Raw genomic sequence first — 18693 nt, 5'->3', positions numbered from 1 at the left:
GATGGTTGGGGCAGAAATGGGGGGAGGGAGGGACAGAACTCCAGCCAGCCAGAAGCCGGAATGTCTAATTCAATCCAGATGCGAAAGGCAGGCCAGGCCAAAGCCTCACCCAAGTTGGATTGCGAGAGAGAACTGTGTTATGTTGGGGTTGTCACCTGGCCAGCATAAATCTGGGTTAATTTTGGTTAGCTTTTTTCTAACAAGAACAAAAGTTAAAAATATATTTATTATCTGTGGGGTTTTCCACTACCCCTCATTTACTTAACCTACATAAATTTATATCACACACTTTCATTGGGTGGCTACAGAAGAAGGTCCTCTGTTTGAAGCTCTGTCTGGAAAATGCCCTCTTTTTGAAAGCATCCTCACTTTCAAGTGCTGTCCAATCCAAACCTGGTTTAAAGAAAAGGAACCCGAATAAAGTTCTTGAAACTGTCCATCAACAGTCAGCCCCTGGACCAAAAACGCACACAGATCACCTGGCAACAGTCTTTTTTCTCCACTAGAGTGAGGTGTCTTGTATTTCTATTCAAATGGTAGCAGCTCTTTCCCAATGTCTCTGTATTAATTAATTTTATAATGAATGATTTTAGAGTGTTGTTTGTGCTGTACTTTTGTACTGTTTTATTGTTGTTAGCCGCCCTGAGCCCGGCTTTGGCTGGGGAGGGTGGGATATAAATAAAATTTATTATATTATTATTATTATTATTCGTATAAATTAGCAATTGCAAATTTCATGTCAATGACATGAAATTTGGGATTTCTCACTCTCTTTTGGGAGAGTGGAATAACTGCCCACCCAACACCTTCACCATAAGTTTACGGTCCTTGGGCAGCTTAACAAGACAGTAAGGACAGAAACATCACTTATTATTATCATTATAAACAAAAACAAACAAATTAATGAAGCAAATTAATTCAGAAAACTGGAGGGGAAAAACAGTCATTCATTTAAATAAACAATAAAGAGCGTGTGTTTATTTGCACACATTTAGAATATGTTTCAACAGGAAGTGACCTCCGCGTGGGCACTTTTTTCAGCTCCTTCCACAGTGCAGATGTTGTGCGTTTGTGTGTATGTTTCCCTTGGTCAATGAGCAATGAGTGTCCCTGCTTTGTGTCTGTGAGTCGCTCCCAACACATTACTCTTTCTGCATGCAGTGTGCGTGATAACCTTTCGCTTAGTGGGTGGTGGAAACGGGGATGCCGAACTAGTCTGATCTAGCAAGGCTGTGAGCAATTAACCCCCCAGCCGCAGCTTAGAACCTCCCTTAGCTACTAACTCACATTGCTGAGGCCACCAGGGGATGAGGAATCAGCCGTCAGACATTGCTCTGTCACACCTAGATGCAGACCCAGCTGAGTACTGCTGCTTCTCCAGCAGCATTCTGTATGTACAGTGTTTTAATTGCTACAAGCTCTGCTGGAAGCCAGTTTTGGGCTAAAAGGCAAGGCTGATCGATATAGCATAATGTAACATTGCAGTGTGGAGTGCTTATGTTCAGGGTGCCTGCCAGCCAGCCAGCCATGCCCTTTTGCAGGATACTCCATTCCATTTCCCTTCCCAGTGGTGGAGCGGAGCGAGAATGCAAGGGAACACAGCTATAGGACAGAGCAAGAGCAATGCAGTAATCTGCCGGAAGGCCCAGAGCAAATGATGGGGTGAATGAAGAGATAAAAGAGGCTCTCAGGTCCTTTTCTTTCATGTGGGCTCGTATTTCCACACTAGCGGTTTGAATGGTAACCCTTCCTTGCAAGAATGTTTGTACTTCTAATTTAAAAAGCGGAAGATCTTTGGAGTCTTTTGCACATTTAACCTTTGCAGCCAGAAATAAGCACCGCTGAGTTCAATGGAGCTTCCTTCCAGGTAATTATCAAAGAATCACGGAGTTGGGAGGGTCATCTATTCCAACCCGCTGCATCTCAGCTAAAGCATCCATTTGTATAGGAGCTGAGGCTGGGCTACAAGAAAAGTTAAGCCGTTCTTGAAAGGCTAGTGATGAGGTGGTAAAATTCCTTTGTTCTGGATACTCCTTGGGGGTGTGGCTGCTGCCCTCTTACACGCCAAACTTCATCACTGCCACTGCACCTCCTACCCAGTTTTCTGTTTCCAACCATCAGTCAGCACACCATGCCCAATGAGCACACTCAGAGCACACTAATGCCTGCTTTTGGGATCCCCTCCCCACTGAGGGTTTTCCTCCCGCAACATGCGCTCTGTTTCAGCAAATCTTGATGTGCTCCCAAGCCTGCTGCTAATCTCCTTGTACGCTGCTGGTGTTGTTTTGGCTGCATAAAGCTCTGCTCTCCGAGAATGAGCTGCTATTAGAAGATACAGTGGTACCTTGGTTCTCAAATGCCTTGGTTCTCAAACAACTTGGAACCCAAACACTGCAAACCCGGAAGTAAGTGCTCAGGTTTGCGAACTTTTTTCAGAAGTCAAACGTGCCCAATTTTGAGTGTTACTCTTCTGTTTTGAGTGCCACACTTCTGTTTTGAGTGTTACACTGAGGTTTGTTTGTTTTCACTATTTATTTTGTATTTTTGTGGCTCTTTTTGTTTTTGTGACTGTGTGGAACCCAGTTCAGCTACTGAGTGATTGAGTGTGTGACTGCAGTACATTGTTTATTGCTTTCATTTTATGGATCAATGGTCTCGTTAGATAGTAAAATTCATGTTAAATTGCTGTTTTAGGGGTTGTTTTTAAAAGTCTGGAATGGATTAATTCATTTTGCATTCCTTTCTATGGGAAAGTGCACCTTGGTTTTGGAACGCTTTGGTTTTGGAACAGACTTCCGGAACGGATTAAGTTTGAGAACCAAGGTACCACTGTACAAGATATGTATCGTAGTCTTCTTCTTTGGCAATCACTCGTAGCCTAGTAAGATTGTCTTCCATAAACAGGGTTTTAACAATGAGTCCGTAAGTGACTGCAGAGGCCAATTCTGGATCCACATGTCCTTCCACAGTATCGTACTATAGTACAGCTGATAGTAGTATCATAGTATAGAAGGGGTGATGGGAGTATGCAACAACAGCAGCAAGAATACTCATTGCGAAGTATTGGAAGACACAAGATTTACCCACCCGGGAAGAATGGCAGATGAAGTTGATGGACTATATGGAACTGGCGGAAATGACTGGCAGAATCCGAGACCAGGGAGAAGAGTCGGTGGAAGAAGACTGGAAAAAATTTAAAGATTATTTACAGAAATACTGTAAAATTAATGAATGTTAGGAAAATGTTGGAATGAAGTTATATTGCTTTAGCAGAAATGTTATAAGGAATTAAGTACAAATAGATTTTTAATGCATTAAAGGGAAAAAATAAGGTTAGAATAAGTTAAGATAAATTACAGGACAGAAAACAGAGGAAGATGGAAAGGAATTGCTGAAACAGTTAATTGAAGTGGAATACAAAAAGGGAGGTGTGAGGAGGTTGTGGAAACAAGTGAATGAAAGATAAGATACTGAAATTATTGGATGTGTTTTAAATTGTGTTTGTTTTGTTTTGTTAATTCAATGTTTTAGTGTTAGTGTTACGTAGTGTTTTTGCTTTTGTATTGTATTGTTATGTTGAATTCTTTTTCTTTCTTTTATAGTCTTTAAACTGTTAATAAATATTATTAAAAAAATATAGAAGGGGTGATGGGAATTGTAGTCCAAAATAGCTGGAGGTGGGGAGCAGATGACAAATAAATTACAATCCCAGTGGGGTAGGTCCGTATTTGCCAGTGGATAGGAGTGTATTTACATGTAATTCACCAGTCTTTCTGAACATCAGCTTTGTGTGCATTTCCATGGCCCAGGCATGTCAGATAGCAAGTTTCACATGCGGTGGGGAGGGGGGAATTACAGATGGCAGTAGCATCTATTGGAACATATACAGAGTCTGAATATTGGCCCATCTAGCTGGGATCTCTCCCAGCCCTGCCTGGCAATCCTGGGAATTAAACACAGGGCCTTTTCCACACAAAGCTTAGAATCATAGAACTGTAGAGCTGGAAGGGACCCTGAAGATCATCTCTTCCAACCACTTTCAATGCAGGATCCTATATAAAGCCGTATAGAAGATTTATAAATAAATAAATAAATAAATAAATAAATAAATAAATAAATAAATAAATAAATAAATAAATAAATGGCAGGGGTAGGCAACCTAAGACCCATGGGCCGGATGCGGCCCAATTGCCTTCTAAATCCGGCCCATGGACGGTTCGGGAATCAGCGTGTTTTTACATGAGTAGAATGTACCCTTTTATTTTAAATGCATCTCTGGCTAATTTGTGGGGCATAGGAATTTGTTCTTTTTTTTTCTTTTTCAAAATATAGTCTGGCCCACCACATGGTCTGAGAGACTGTGGACCGCCCCCCTGCTGAAAAAGGTTGCTGACCCCTGCTATACGGAGATTGAACTTGCAGCCTTGGCATTATGAGCAGCACACTCCAGTCAACTGAGCTATCCTGAGTGCCTGTGACCTGCCCTTTCCCATTAGTCTATGTCCCAAGGATGTCAGTGTGTACTCTCTTACATGTGAAAAGGATCTAGGAGTCTTGGTTGACCACAAACTTGACATGAGCCAACAGTGTGACGCGGCAGCTAAAAAAGCCAATGCAATTCTGGGCTGCATCAATAGGAGTATAGCATCTAGATCAAGGGAAGTAATAGTGCCACTGTATTCTGCTCTGGTCAGACCTCACCTGGAGTACTGTGTCCAGTTCTGGGCACCATAGTTCAAGAAGGACACTGACAAACTGGAACGTGTCCAGAGGAGGGCAACCAAAATGGTCAAAGGCCTGGAAACGATGCCTTATGAGGAACGGCTAAGGGAGCTGGGCATGTTTAGCCTGGAGAAGAGGAGGTTAAGGGGTGATATGATAGCCATGTTCAAATATATAAAAGGATGTCACATAGAGGAGGGAGAAAGGTTGTTTTCTGCTGCTCCAGAGAAGCGGACACGGAGCAATGGATCCAAACTACAAGAAAGAAGATTCCACCTAAACATTAGGAAGAACTTCCTGACAGTAAGAGCTGTTCGACAGTGGAATTTGCTGCCAAGGAGTGTGGTGGAGTCTCCTTCTTTGGAGGTCTTTAAGCAGAGGCTTGACAACCATATGTCAGGAGTGCTCTGATGGTGTTTCCTGCTTGGCAGGGGGTTGGACTCGATGGCCCTTGTGGTCTCTTCCAACTCTATGATTCTATGATTCTTCTTCACACATTGTATACGCTAGCCATGCCAGAGACTATGGCCCATGCCTATCACTGGCTATACTGCAGAGTCACACATAAACCAGGATCAATTGCTCGGCCATGTGTGCTTTAAATGTGTCCATTGCTGGCTATAGTACAGCATCACACACATTTTAAACTTTATTGTCCTTTATAACTGGCAGAAGAGACCTGTTTTTTTTTCTTCCTGAGCTTTTCTAGGTGCAACTAGGTTTCCCGTTGCTTTTATAACTTTACGGCTTTCAACTTATTTTATTTTTGAATGCACATTTTAATTGTTTTATTTTATTGCCGGGGGGGGGGGGGGGGGCGGTAAGCCATCCTGGGAACATGATGGAACATTGGTATAAAAATATCATGGAAAACTGCTCAAGACCTCAGATTGGACAGATGATATATCTCTTTATGGAACATGGTGATTATGGGGCAGTGGAGGTGGGGAATCACACATAATCTGAAATTTAGGCAAGGACTCCTTTTATATGGTATGGCATACTTTTATTTACTACAGTGGTACCTCGGGTTACATACGCTTCAGGTTACAGACTCCGCTAACCCAGAAATAGTGCTTCAGGTTAAGAACTTTGCTTCAGGATGAGAACAGAAACCGTGCTCCGGTGGCGCGGCAGCAGCAGGAGGCCCCATTATCTAAAGTGGTGCTTCAGGTTAAGAACAGTTTCAGGTTAAGTACAGGCCTCTGGAACGAATTAAGTACTTAACCCGAGGTACCACTGTATATGGCAAAGAGCACCTTCTCTTGGCAATCATCTCCATAAGTTTCGGATACTTGGAATGATAACTTTGACTGCTTCTTTATTTTCCCTTCATATAATGTGCATACCTGGAATGGAGCAGGCTTTCCTGTAAATTCCTCCAGTTTGCCTTTCCTGCTGTTTCTGTTTCTACTTTTTGTTGTGCTATAACCATTAAAAAGACAATAAATGTTACTTACAATAAAATGCATGCTTATAACAAATAAATTATGAATGAATGCCAGGATTCATGTACTTTGTACAGCAGGATTAGGGAAGCTTTGTTCCCTCTGGATGTTGTTGGACTCCAATTCCAATCAGCCCCAGCCATCATGGCCAATGGTTAGGAATGATAGGAGTTGTGGTCTAGCAATATTGGGAGTCCTGTTGCACAGCCTCGTGTGTACAACATATTATCTGCCTTTATGAGTCTCATTTCTCAGTATTGCTATGATACTATTGAGTATCATAACCAGGCATTGCCTTATCGATCCCACAGGCATCCCTACCTTTTAATACATTCCACAAGGTTGGTCCATTAGGGGAAACGGGGCACGACCTCACCACCTCAGCTGGGATCCCACCAGCCTTCATACTTACAACCAGGCCCAGAGGGTGGTACTGACTGTGGCAGCTTCCACCTCCTCCTTAGTCTCAGTCTTGTCCTGGTACACCTCAGTAGGGAGGAGGATGGGGGCAAAATTAGTTGCCTCTGCCTGCCATTGCCTATGGCGCCACCTACTGTTGGCTCCACCACCTTCCACCCTATCAGCCTCAATAAGTGACAAGACACCACTGCCATTAATGCTGCCTTTTCCAAGCCAAGTCTGGAGGGACGGCAGGTGCCTCCAGCTAAGAAGGGAGCCTAGAGATGAGGATGGGGTTCTAGGGATGTTTGCTCATCTTGGGATAAGCAAGTAGGACTGGTACCCAGCAATGTGACAGATATGGGGAAGGCCACGAGCCATTCTGGTGGTACCCAGTACCTGTAAAGGTAAAGGGACCCCTGACCATTAGGTCCAGTCATGGCCGACTCTGGGGTTGCGGCGCTCATCTCGCTCTATTGGCCGAGGGAGCCGGCGTACAGCTTCCGGATCATGTGGCCAGCATGACTAAAGCGCTTTTGGCGAATCAGAGCAGCGCATGGAAACGCCGTTTACCTTCCCGCCGGAGCGGTACCTATATATCTACTTGCACTTTGACGTGCTTTTGAACTGCTAGGTGGGCAGGAGCAGGGACTGAGCAACGGGAGCTCACCCCGTCACAGGGATTCGAACCACCGACCTTCTGATCGGCAAGTCCTAGGTTCTGTGGTTTAACCCACAACGCCACCTGCGTCCCACCAGTACCTGTAGGTTCAGCGAGGAGACGGACACCTGGAGATATGGGCATGGAAGTGGGATTTGGGGTGTAAGGATGGTGCTCCGATGCAGTATGTGTGTGTGTCTGGGGCCAATATCCATACCTGCCAGCCAAAGAGGATGAAAGGTACAAAGGGGAAGAGAAAGGAACTGCACCTTTTGGTCAAGGTCAGTTTGCTCTCACTTTCTGCCTCTGAAAGCCCAAACTGATGTAAACCTCACCTGTCGAGGCGGCTGCAGGTGGGGAGGAAGAGACTGGCTTGGTTCTAGAGATGCTGGCGGGTCGGAGAAGGCTCTTGGAAGGGAGAGAAGCCGCGCGATTATAAACGGAGGGATGGAAATGAGGCTGATCCCCGAGGAAGCAGCAGCAGGCAGCAGCAGCAGCAGAAGAAGAGATCTGAGATGATGGATAAATGGGACGTAAAAAAGGAGGAGAGGAGGCACCCGCGGGCGCCTCGGGGGGGGTGGGAAATGGGGGGGGAGGTTGCAGGGAGCGGATGCGGGGTGAGGACCTGGGGGTTAGCGAGAGGAAGAGTGGATGGGCGTGTGCAAAGGAGATGCGGGGTTGGGGCTTAAGTGGCCGAAGATGGGGAGGGGGTGTGGTTGCCGGATCGCGCTCCTTCTCCAGCGGCCCCCTCCCAAGATTCACACCCACGTGACCTTATGAATGAGATTGGGGAGGGAAGAGGAGGTGGGCTCGCCAGAACCGTGCATTCCTGAACAGCAAAAAAAGGGAGCAGGGGTGGGGGCGGGGCGGCTGAAAGAGAGAGAGAGAGAGAGAGAGAGAGAGAGAGAGAGAGAGAGAGAGAGAGAGAGAGAGAGAGAGAGAGAGAGAGAGAGAGCGCATCCTCGCTCCAGCGCTGGGAGGGTGGGAGGCAGGCAGGCAGGCAAGGGAGGGAGCGGCTGGCAAGCAGCGCAGCCCTGGGAGACTGCCCGGATCGCAGGCAGCAAAGGGCGCCGCCATGCAAGCCTGAAAATGCCCCCCACTCCACCCCACCCCCCAAAGACCGCTCTCTCTATATATCTAGATAGGCACCTTCCCTTTTCTCCTTAGCCTGCTTTCTCCCGCGCCCCTCCCTTTCCCCGAGGAAACATCTGGACCCCCATCGCTCCCCGCCCACCTCCCCGCGCAAGGACCGCAAGGACACTACCCAGCGGAGAGAGGCGGGCGGCGGCGGAGGAGGAGGAGTGGTGAGCCGGAGGAGGGGTGGGGGGGACCGGGCGGAGGGTCCCCCCCGAAAGGAGACCATGTGCTGAGCGGCTCCCATCCTTGGCAGGTAACGTGGGGTGATGGGGTGGGGGAGGTTAAACTGGGAACCGGGGAGAGCGCGCGTGGGGGGGGGGGCGAGGCTGCACGCGTGGGTGAACCGCTTCAGGGTGTGGGGGGGAGCGACCGCCTGGCGGGGGTGCGTGGGGGAGTCGGTCTTCTTCTCGCGTGGGAGGCGAAACGTCACCCGCTTCGGCTGGGGAGGAGAGCTGGGGGTTCCCACGATGGGGAAAGGGGATGGCGGTGCTGTGACACGGGGAGTGGATTGGGGGGGGCGCACCGGAGGTGACAGCGGAGCCACCGCGTGCGGCCACCTCTGTGGACCCTGCCACGCCCCCTCCGGAGCCCCCACTTTCAAAAAAAAAACCCACCCCATGTGGGGGCTTTCCGCTTGTGAGCTGGGGTGTGGGGGCGCATCTACTATGGCACAGAGGTGAGTGAGAAAATGTGCTTTAGGCGTGAGTGCCTTTCTCACGCGCATGTATGTCTTGGTAGTCCATTAGCAGGCAGTGGGGGGGGGGAGCTTCTTCCAGAAACTGGGGTGCCGAAGCTTCCTGCAAATGGGCGTGAGGGGGGCTGGTGTGCAGGCATGAGTTTCCATGCGCAAGGTGGGCAGCTTGGCTGAGGCATGTGGGCTGAGCTCGGCGTCTGCACACTTGCACACGTGTAGACCTATATACGGGGTGGAATGAGGAACGGGTGCCTGGGGTTGACAGCCTATGCTTGTGGTGGCGTGTGCGTTTTGGTAGCCATGTGCAGATGTGCTGGTAGTAATGGGATTGAGAGACAAAGGAGGAGAAGGAGCATGGGGTGGTGGGGAAAGTGTACCGTACGATGGAGGGTGTGCACATAAATTGCTGTGTGCCTGTATTTCTGTATGCCATTATGTGCACCATTGTGCCATCCTTGTGTGCTTAATCTGCAGGTGTAAAATCATGCATGCATTTTTCCCCTCATGTGTGCGAGTGTGTGCATGTCACTGTCTTTTTCTGCACATCCCTCATGCATCCGTACCTTCGTGCATGCATTTGCCCTTGTGCACGCCTGTCATGCATGCTTTTCTCTCCTTGCTGTGGCCATACCTTTGTAAAAACAGCCCTCTCTCTCTCGGTCTCCATGTCTGCTTGCAGTTGTGCATAGACAGAGAGGCAAATAAGTGCTTGTGTGTGAGAGGCTGTGAGCATGCTTCTCCTCAATGGCCGGGGTGGGGGGTGAGGGAGTGTCGGCGCTTTTAAGCAGATCTGGATCCAGTCGGCATGTGTGCCAGGTAAATAAATAATAAATAAATAAACCTGCCTTGCGGTGAGCGCACACACTCACATGCACACATGCTCATATGCCATATACTATGTGCGGCAGGTGTGCTTCTCTGCAACTGCCTGTGCACATTGGCGATTTTACTGCACAAGGGCAGGACCTGGGGTCTTCGCTGTCCCCACGGCAGCTTTCCTGCAAAATGCAAAAGAAAGTTTCTAGTCCTCCTGGCTTGTGGAAGAACGGCTTGTGGAAATGTGTGGGAGGTGTCTGCAAAACCCTGGGAAATCGAAGTGGGTTTGGGCAAGGTATCCCATATGCTGCTGGGTCTTCTATGCCCTCTATCGTTTTGCTTTTTCAATGCTTGTTCTTCCTCCACGCTGCCTCCCTGCTTCATCTGTGCGCACCTCTGCCATTCCCCTCTCCCCTGCCTTTCATTTTTATCACCTTCACCCCAAAAAAGAAGAAGAAGGAGCAAATTCGTTGACAATCGCAATTGTGGAAGGTGTGTTTTGCAAAAGGCACAGACTTGAACCAACCTCCATGTCCTCCGGATGAATAAACCAGATATTTGTGTGTGTGCTTGTGAGCTTGTGTAGCGTTTTCACAGCTCTGAGTTTGTCAGCCTGGATGCATATGCATTCATCTGTATGTTCTCATATTGCCGTGTGGGTGTAGCCACGAGGTCTCCATGTGCATATTCCCCATCACATTATATAGATGGGCCGTGTGGCAGCCACCGTCCATCTGTGAGCAGGCACACGGCCGTTTCTCAGAGCGATCTGCCCCTTTGGCACTCGCTCGCGGCAGAACTCATGCTGGGCTGTAGGTTTGTCGCCATGTGGCTTTCAAGGTGCTGGTGTGCATGCTCTGTGTGCATGCGTGTGCGCAACACAAGTACATTATTTTCCCACTGTACTCTGTGGGCCTTTGTGAACTATGGGGCTTTAAAGATTTCTTCCTTGTATATTGTCCCATCGTGGATTATTGTACCAATGTATCATGAGCTGTTTGTTACTTGTACAGTACACCTCTCTCTGCACATTGTGCAACATGTGGTTACAGGAACATTAGAAACATTATTTTGTCTGGGACTCCTTAATTCTGTTGTCTGACTATGTTTTCTGCCTCCAACTATGAACTTGCGGCCCCCAGAATTCTGTGTATTCCGGTTTTAATATCTTGCAGGTTACAGGTTCTTATACCTAATACCTTGTACATGGATGTCTTGTAGGAGTTCTGCTGCGCATGCCTCTCATTGTGGGGGACGTGGCATTTGCCACACTAACCATTGTGCCCTTTTATATCCGTGTGTGATGGAGGATTCTGTTTCTTGAGTTGTTTGGTGAGGTCCCTGCATATTTCATTCTTTAACCACAGTGGTGCTTTAAACAGCCCAAGCTTTTGCATGATTAACTCAGAGGTACTGAGTTAATGGAATTTACTCCCAGGAAAACGTGAATACAGCTGCAGTCGGTGCTCTCTAGCTTTCTGAGTGAGCTCCACTGAACACAGCAGGAGTCACTTCTGAATAAATGCACATAGGATTGAGTGGTCAAAAGTACAAGAGCTCACTGAGCTCAATAGAACTAAGAGTTGAAAGATTTTTTTTTTTACTTTGAGTAGACCCACTGAACATAACAGCCATGACTAATTTAGGCCCATTATTTTCAATGGGTCTACTCTGGGTAAAAGTTAGTTGAATAGCTCAGTCGGTAGAGCATGGGACTCCTCATCTCAGGGTCTTGGGTTTGAGCACCACCTTTGGCAAAAAGATTCCCGCATTGCAGGGGGCTGGACTAGATGACCCTCGTGGTCCCTTCCAACTCTACAGCTCTGTGATTCTATGAACACAATCCACAGGAGCTTACTTTGGAGTAAACATGCTTGGTATTGCAGTGTCTGTGGGTTGTAACCAATCTTCGCCCTATTCAGAACAGACCCATTAAACTGATGGGCATGACCAACTTAGGCACGTCAATTGCAAAGGGTCTACTCTGAGCATGTCTAATGCAAGGTTTCCCAAACCTGGGTCTCCAGCTGTTTTTGGACTACAACTCCCATCATCCCTGACCCCTGGTCCTGCTAGCTAGGGATGATGGGAATTGTAGTCCCCACAAAAAGCATGGTGACCCAAGTTTGGCAAAGCCTGTGCCTTGAGATCCTTCTCTCATGCTCTTCTAGTGAGGCAGATCACTGTTATTCCCATTGAACAGATTCTAAGCAGAGGCTCAGAGTCGGAGCCAGTGGTGGTTTGCCCAAGGCCTCCCAGCACGTTGGTGGCTTACTCTGTCTGGGCTACACTGTCCCCTCCGGGTACAAGTCTTTGTGGCCCCTGCAAATCTGGCAGTGTCCGGCAGATTGTGAGCATCTACCCTAACTTTATAACTTTCAGCAGAGGTCAAGGACAGTTCAGATTGATTTTCTCTGCCATCTGCAACCGAGTCACGTATAATGGTTGCAAAGGCAGGATTAGGTAGCTGTTAACAATGCTTCCCATGCATATACCAAAGGGGCCCTCTTCCTTACCTATGGGGCCTTGTGAACCCCCCACCACACAAGAGGAAATGCACACAGACACCTCCAGAAAAAAAGAAGGCAAAGGAAGACCAGGATATCCATAAGATTTTCTGAAATTGCATACGTGGCTATAGATGCAGAATTAGAAATAATCACTAGCAGTCCTTCACACAGCAAGGGTCTTTGTGCCTGCTCAGTCTGCTGCAGCAGCATGCCATGGGTTGCTGGCACCCGGAGCAGGGCAAGTGTCACGCCCTCCTGGTGGACTGGGCAGTTGAGGTGGGGGCGCACATCAGGAGGGTGAACGGAGCCCGCCTCAAATAGGCTCCTTGCCAGCTGCATCCAACCACCGGCCCACTAGAGCAACCTGGGCTCAGCTACCTGGGCTCCATGCCTGTCGGAGCGGGCCCTCAGTGCACCCCATCAAAAATGTGCGCCCGGGACCACACACACCATGCTATGCCTCTGGTCTGCCGACTAGGTGGTGCCAACTTTTTATGGGCCCTGATCTTCAAACTGGACATGGGCTACCCTTCAAACAGAGGGCGATCCTCCGCAGACCCTTCAAACAGCGGTCCATAAAGCTGGACTCGTGTGTAGATAACCTCTTTGTACTTGCTGAGGTGGTTTGTGATACTTTGGTGGTAAGGCACCTCTCTCCATGCAGTGCTAGGCCTTGACACCTCAAATTGCAGTGGCGCTCCCCAAAGCTCTCACCTTCCATTGGACATAATAATGGTGGCACCAGCTGCAGCGCCCCAGAAGCTCTACACCCGGTACAACCGCACTGGTTGCAGCCCCCTAGAGCCGGCCGCCTCTGACAATGGAGGCTGGTGCATTAGGGTGAATGGAGCTGTGCCTGCCAGCCTCTGCCTGCCATCAGCTCCATCCCCCACACCTGTCCGTCTCCTTCCTTACATCCAGTCCAGTTGGTGGCACTGGCTGTGGCAGCTTTCTCCTCTTCCTCCAGCTCAGTGTTGTCCTTGTGGAATTCAGGAGGGAGGAGGATGGGGACAAAACCAGGACCAGCTGCCTCTGCTTCGGCTCCCCCTACTGGTGGCCTCCCTACCTGCTGCCCTACCAACGGCAGCAGGTAGGGAGGTTATGGTTGCCACCACAATATGCCCAGGCACAAATTCTTTTGCAAGATTACAAAGCAAATGGTATGGGGGCAGCACGGCGTGTCTTTTGGTGCTGTGCTGCCCCGCAGACCAGCTGACTGGCATGGCATCGCAGCCAGGGACGCGGACTTATAAAAAATATTGGGGGGGGGCCCCGGGAAAGCTCATGAATAATAAATAAGCTCATGAATATGCAAATAAAGTGGTGCCGCCTCCTCGTGAGCGAATAGGGGAGAGCGTGCTGCGCCTATTAATCAGCTCCAAAGGAAATTGGGTGGAGCTTTTGCTCGGGAGGGAGGGCAGGAGGCATGCAGCCCGCCCCTCCCTGTGCATTTTGGGCTGGGGGAGGGGCGGCGATGGCGCTCTGCTGGAGGGGCGCCGGAGATTATTGGGGGGGCGGAGCCCCCCCAAACGAATTTTTGAGGGGGCTCGGGCCCCCTCAAGCCCCATGGAGTCGGCGCCTATGATCGCAGCCACGCCAGCCAGCCAGATGGAAATGTTAGGTGCCAAACCTGGTGACATCTCCACTTCCTGGCAAAAGGCCGTCTGCCTGTCACAAAACACGCTGGGGCCCGTCTAATTTCGAAAGCTGTTGCCAAGTGCTGTGTGTACCCATATCCATTTGCTGGGATTGCCTGGCGTGCTACCACAGCGCTGTGGCACTAGCTCGACTATGGGTTCATCCCACAGCCCTGAAACCATATCAAAAGGCCTGCAACCGCCTAGGTGGGTCTGATGATGTGGGTTTGAGGGTCCTGACCCCACAAGGAAGACCCGTGTTAATTGGCCCTATCCATGCAGTCGCAAGAGATGTGGGGTGAAAGCTGTAGTAGCCAAAAAGAGCGCTTTAATAAGGGCTTCATTAGGCAAAAGTGCTGTAAGCCCCAGTGGAAATAAAGGATACCTTGGGATTGATTCCCAAAGAGACCATCCATATATGTTGCATGCTGATATTGAAGAGGGCATGCTTTGTTATATGTGGGAAGTCTGCAAATATGGATTAATGAATATTTTGCAAGATTAGCCCTTGGAATTCCAAATGAGTGAAAAAGGGTCTTTATGTGGGCGGGTGCATTAATTTATTGTTATTCTGACTCTCAGGAGTTCAAGACCACTGACAGTCTCTCCTTCTTTAATCTCTCATCCCAACATCCTCTGCAAAATAGGCCAAGGCAGACGGAATAACACATCTCGACAAATGCGTGTTCCTTAATCCACATTTGCCAAGGTATTGCAAATGTAGAAGCAGGGGCTGCATTTTTAGGGGAGAGTTGACAGGCAGGAGGGCGGTACCTAACCCTTCCCATACTACCCATTCCCCACACCCTGCAAATAACTTCCTGGCCATTTCTCCCTCACTGGGCATATTTCTGGTCTTAATGCCTAGCGGGTCGGGGAGTGGGTCAAATTAAAAATACCAAGAAAGAGAGTTTCAGAAATGAATAGGTAAGCAGGTAAAAGGTAAAGGACTCCTGACAGTTAAGTCCAGTCGTGAACGACTCTGGGGTTGTGGCGCTCATCTCGCCTTACTGGCTGAGGGAGGTGGCGTTTGTCCGCAGACAGTTCCCAGGTCATGTGGCCAGCATGACCAGAGCAGTGCATGGAAATGCTGTTTACCTTCCCGCTGGAGTGGTACCTATTTATCTACTTGCAGTTTGATGTGCTTCCGAACTGCTAGGTTGGCAGGAGCTGGGACCGAGCAACTGGAGCTCACCCTGTTGCGGGGATTCGAACCGCCGACCTTCCGATCGGCAAGCCCTAAGCTCAGTGTTTTAGACCACAGCGCCACCCTAGGTAAGCGGGAGGCGGAGGCTTAATCATCCCTTCCCACTTACTGATTCTCCCCTGAAAATGCCCCCTGACCCCCACCCCATGAATTAGCATTTCATTTTATCATTTCATTTTACATTTCTGTCCCGCCTTCCCTCTAAGGAGCTCAAGGTGCTACCCATAGTTCCCCCCTCCCTATTTTATCCTCACAACAATCCTGTGAGGTAGGTTAGACTAAGAGACAGTGACTGGCCCAAGTTCAACCAGTGCAAGTGGAGATGTGAACCCTGGTCTACCAGGTCGTAGTTAAATACTCTTAACCACTACAACACACCAGCAGCGTTGTGTAGAGTATTATGTGGCACATATCATAGAATTGCAGAGTTAGAAAGGACCCTGAGGGTCATCTGGTTCAAGCCGCTGCAACACAGGAATTTAAACTAAGGCATCCATGACAGGTAGCCATCCAACCTCTGCTTAAAAACCTCTAATGGCCCACCACCTTCCAAGGGAGTCCATTCCACTGTCGAACAAGCTCTTACCATCCAAAAATTCTTCTGATGTTTACTCGGAATCTGCTTTCTTGTGACTTGAAGCCATTGGTTCATGTCCTACCCTCCAGAGCAGGAGAAAGCAAGCTTTCTCCATCTTCCACGTGTGACAGCCCTTGAGATGTTTGAAAATGGTTATCACATCTCCTCTCAGTCTCCTCTTTTCCATGCTAAACTTACCCAGCTCCTTCAACTGTTCCTCACAAGGCTTGCTTTCCAGACCCTTGATCATCCTGGTCGCCCTTCTCTGCACGCATTCCAGCTTGTCCATATCCTCCTTAAATTGTATTGCCCGGAACTGGACCCAGGACTCTAGCTGTGGTCTGACCAAGACAGACTAGAGTGGTACTATTACTTCCCTTGACAGGACACTACACTTCTGTTGATGCAGCCTAGAATAGCATGAGCTTTTTTTGCAGCTGCTGCTGCTTCACACACAAATAGTTGCAAGCCCCGTGATTGTTTGTCTCAGAACCTGCACCTTCAGCCAATTACCCCCATTTTTCCGATGAGGGAACTAAGGCCGAGAGAGAACAACTTAGCCAAAGCTGACCCAGCTCAGACCTCCCAGGCCCAAAGCAGGCTCAAGATAAGCTTGTGATTCTGTATAACCATGGTGGCACATATACAGCATCCATGTGCATCTAAGGAATCTGAAAATATGTATATGTGAGAGTGTGCGTGAGTGAGAGAGAGAACAGCTAGTGAGTGTAAGGAGAGTAAGCCAAGTGTGCATGGGTGACACCGGGGAGAATTGGCCTCATTTGGCCTCATTTCACACCCACTGCACGTGGCACTAGAGGGATGCAGAAAGGATGAGGAGACACGCAGAGAGAAGCTTTTGCATCTAGGGTTGACGTTGACACAGGATCAAGCTCTCAGCAGCCTTGACAGGCAAGGCGGTGCTCCTCGCATGCCAGATTTGGACGGTGTGCTCTGCGTGCATCTGCAGGCTCCCGTTTCATGGCTCTGCACAGTCGATAGGGCCAGATCTCCCACTTCCCTCTCTCAAATGGACTTGTCGACCTGGGGTTGTAAAGAGGCTGGGTCAGCAAGGGGGTGTGACACACACAGCACACACACCCGCCCGATTTTCAATTTCTCTCCCCATCTATCTAATCCATCTACATACCTTTTCCCCTCCACTATAATAGCAATTCCTGGGCAGGGGTCCAGCAAGGATCCTCCCATCCATTTGCCCCCTCTGCCTCCAGAGATAGAGTTTTTTTTGGGGGGGACCACATCTCTCTCTCTCTCTCTCTCTCTCCCCCCCCCCCCCAGGCTGGCATTATTCCAAACAGCGCCTGCGCTGCCTCTCCCCCGCCCAGCTGGGCCTGGCTATTCTTAGCTCCTGAGTCTTTGATTCATGCTTCTGAGAGTATTTCTGCTGGGTGTGCAGAGAGAACAGTTACTGCGGTGTGAGGGAGGAGGGATATGCACATGCCTGGCTCAGTGCGTGTGAGACACACACTCACAAACACACACTCTCTTTCTCTCTGCAAGCATGCAGACACATGTCCCTATGCCTGTAAGGATGTGCATGGGCATAGCTATGCTTGGGAGAGAGCTTCTGCAGACCTACATGTGCACGTTTGGAGTGGTACATGCCTGCATATTTCTGCTTCTCTGTGTGAAACAATTAAGTATGCGTGCTTATTCCCTAGTGTACATACAGCTATGAACATCTTTGTACATGATTTTTGTAACCAGGCACCTAGTCGAAAATAGACGTGCATGCGCCATGTGAATATGGCTTGCAGCATTTGTGTGCATGCCCAATATGTACTTTCGCGGTCCCATGTATGTGGGAATGTATAGCCATGCCCAAACGGGAGCATGCGCTCATTTCTTTCAGGGGCGGCGGGTGGCCCATGAGATCGCAGCCACTCGAATCGTTGGCACGTTGGGAAGAGCAGGTGCACAATCAGCTCCAGACTAACACGAGTTTGCATATATATCCATTTGCATATGTGCATAAATGAATGATTGCATGGCTATAACGGGACACGTGCTAATCTTAAGGTGCTTTTGCATCTGCTCTTTCCAGCACGCCAGCATTCATGTGACGTTCGAGGGCCAGATCTGGCGGGGGATTACCCGGTGTAGGGCGGCCCACCCAGCAGCACTGAGATGAGTGCTAGCCCTCCATGCCCCCCTCCTGCTGCTATATTAATTTCTCCAGAATGCAATCCTGTACTGTACATGTATGTAGTATTACTATGGAGGAAGGAAATTTAAATGGCAGCTGGGTGTGTGACTAGTCGTGCATGATGACCTCACCCCTATTTGCAATAAAGAAGCGGGACTCCGACAAGACCCTGGTATTTGCCTGAGTATGGTGTAGTGCTTTTGCACCTCAATATTTGGTGCTTTTTCTCAGCGGATTAAAAGAATTGTGTGAAGGAGAGAGGGGAGAGGACTTAGACGCTCGTGCACCGACTTCACTCTGCCTGAATGTATGTGTGTAAAGAGAAGACAGGAGGAAATTATTTTTGACATTTATTTCTTGCTTTATCTCCAAGGAGATAACTGCGGCATGGGTAGTTCTGTTCCCCCGCCCACAACAACCTTGTGAGGTAGATTACCACAGCCTGAGAGAGAATGGCTGGCCCAGCATCACTCAGCGAGTTAGGATTTGAACTTGGGTCTGGTTGCAGACCGGCAGTCTGAATTGCTGTACCGCACCGGCCTCATTTGGGGTGCACCCGTGTGAGAAAGTGGGTGGTGTGTTCGATGTGAGCAAGTGTTTGTATGTGGAAAAGAGTATAGCTGCAATCGGTGACAGGGAAAGCAGCTCAGCACGGGGAGCCAATTACCTAGAGGCAATGTTCTAAATTCTCAAGGTGCGTTTTGCTACTGGGGTGGTG

At 49.0% G+C, this 18693-nt stretch overlaps 1 protein-coding gene across 7 annotated transcripts in view; it reads left to right on the top strand.

Annotated features, from left to right (window-relative positions):
• Window positions 1-8173: 8173 nt before the first annotated feature.
• Window positions 8174-18693, top strand: part of SHANK1 (SH3 and multiple ankyrin repeat domains 1) — a 111095-nt gene continuing 100575 nt past the window's right edge. For 4 of the 7 annotated variants that reach the window (XM_081883760.1, XM_081883756.1, XM_081883757.1 and 1 more), the window contains exon 1: window positions 8175-8620. The gene's annotated coding sequence lies outside the window, so the exon portion shown is untranslated. Of the gene's footprint in view, window positions 8621-18693 lie in introns of all 7 variants that reach the window. The other 3 variants (XR_014162163.1, XR_014162164.1, XM_081883758.1) reach the window with 1 other exon arrangement.

Source organism: Podarcis melisellensis (genome assembly GCF_964234715.1).
Source record: "Podarcis melisellensis genome assembly, chromosome: 13".
Taxonomy (NCBI): Eukaryota; Metazoa; Chordata; class Lepidosauria; order Squamata; family Lacertidae; genus Podarcis; species Podarcis melisellensis.
This window is presented reverse-complemented; position numbering and strand designations above follow the sequence as displayed.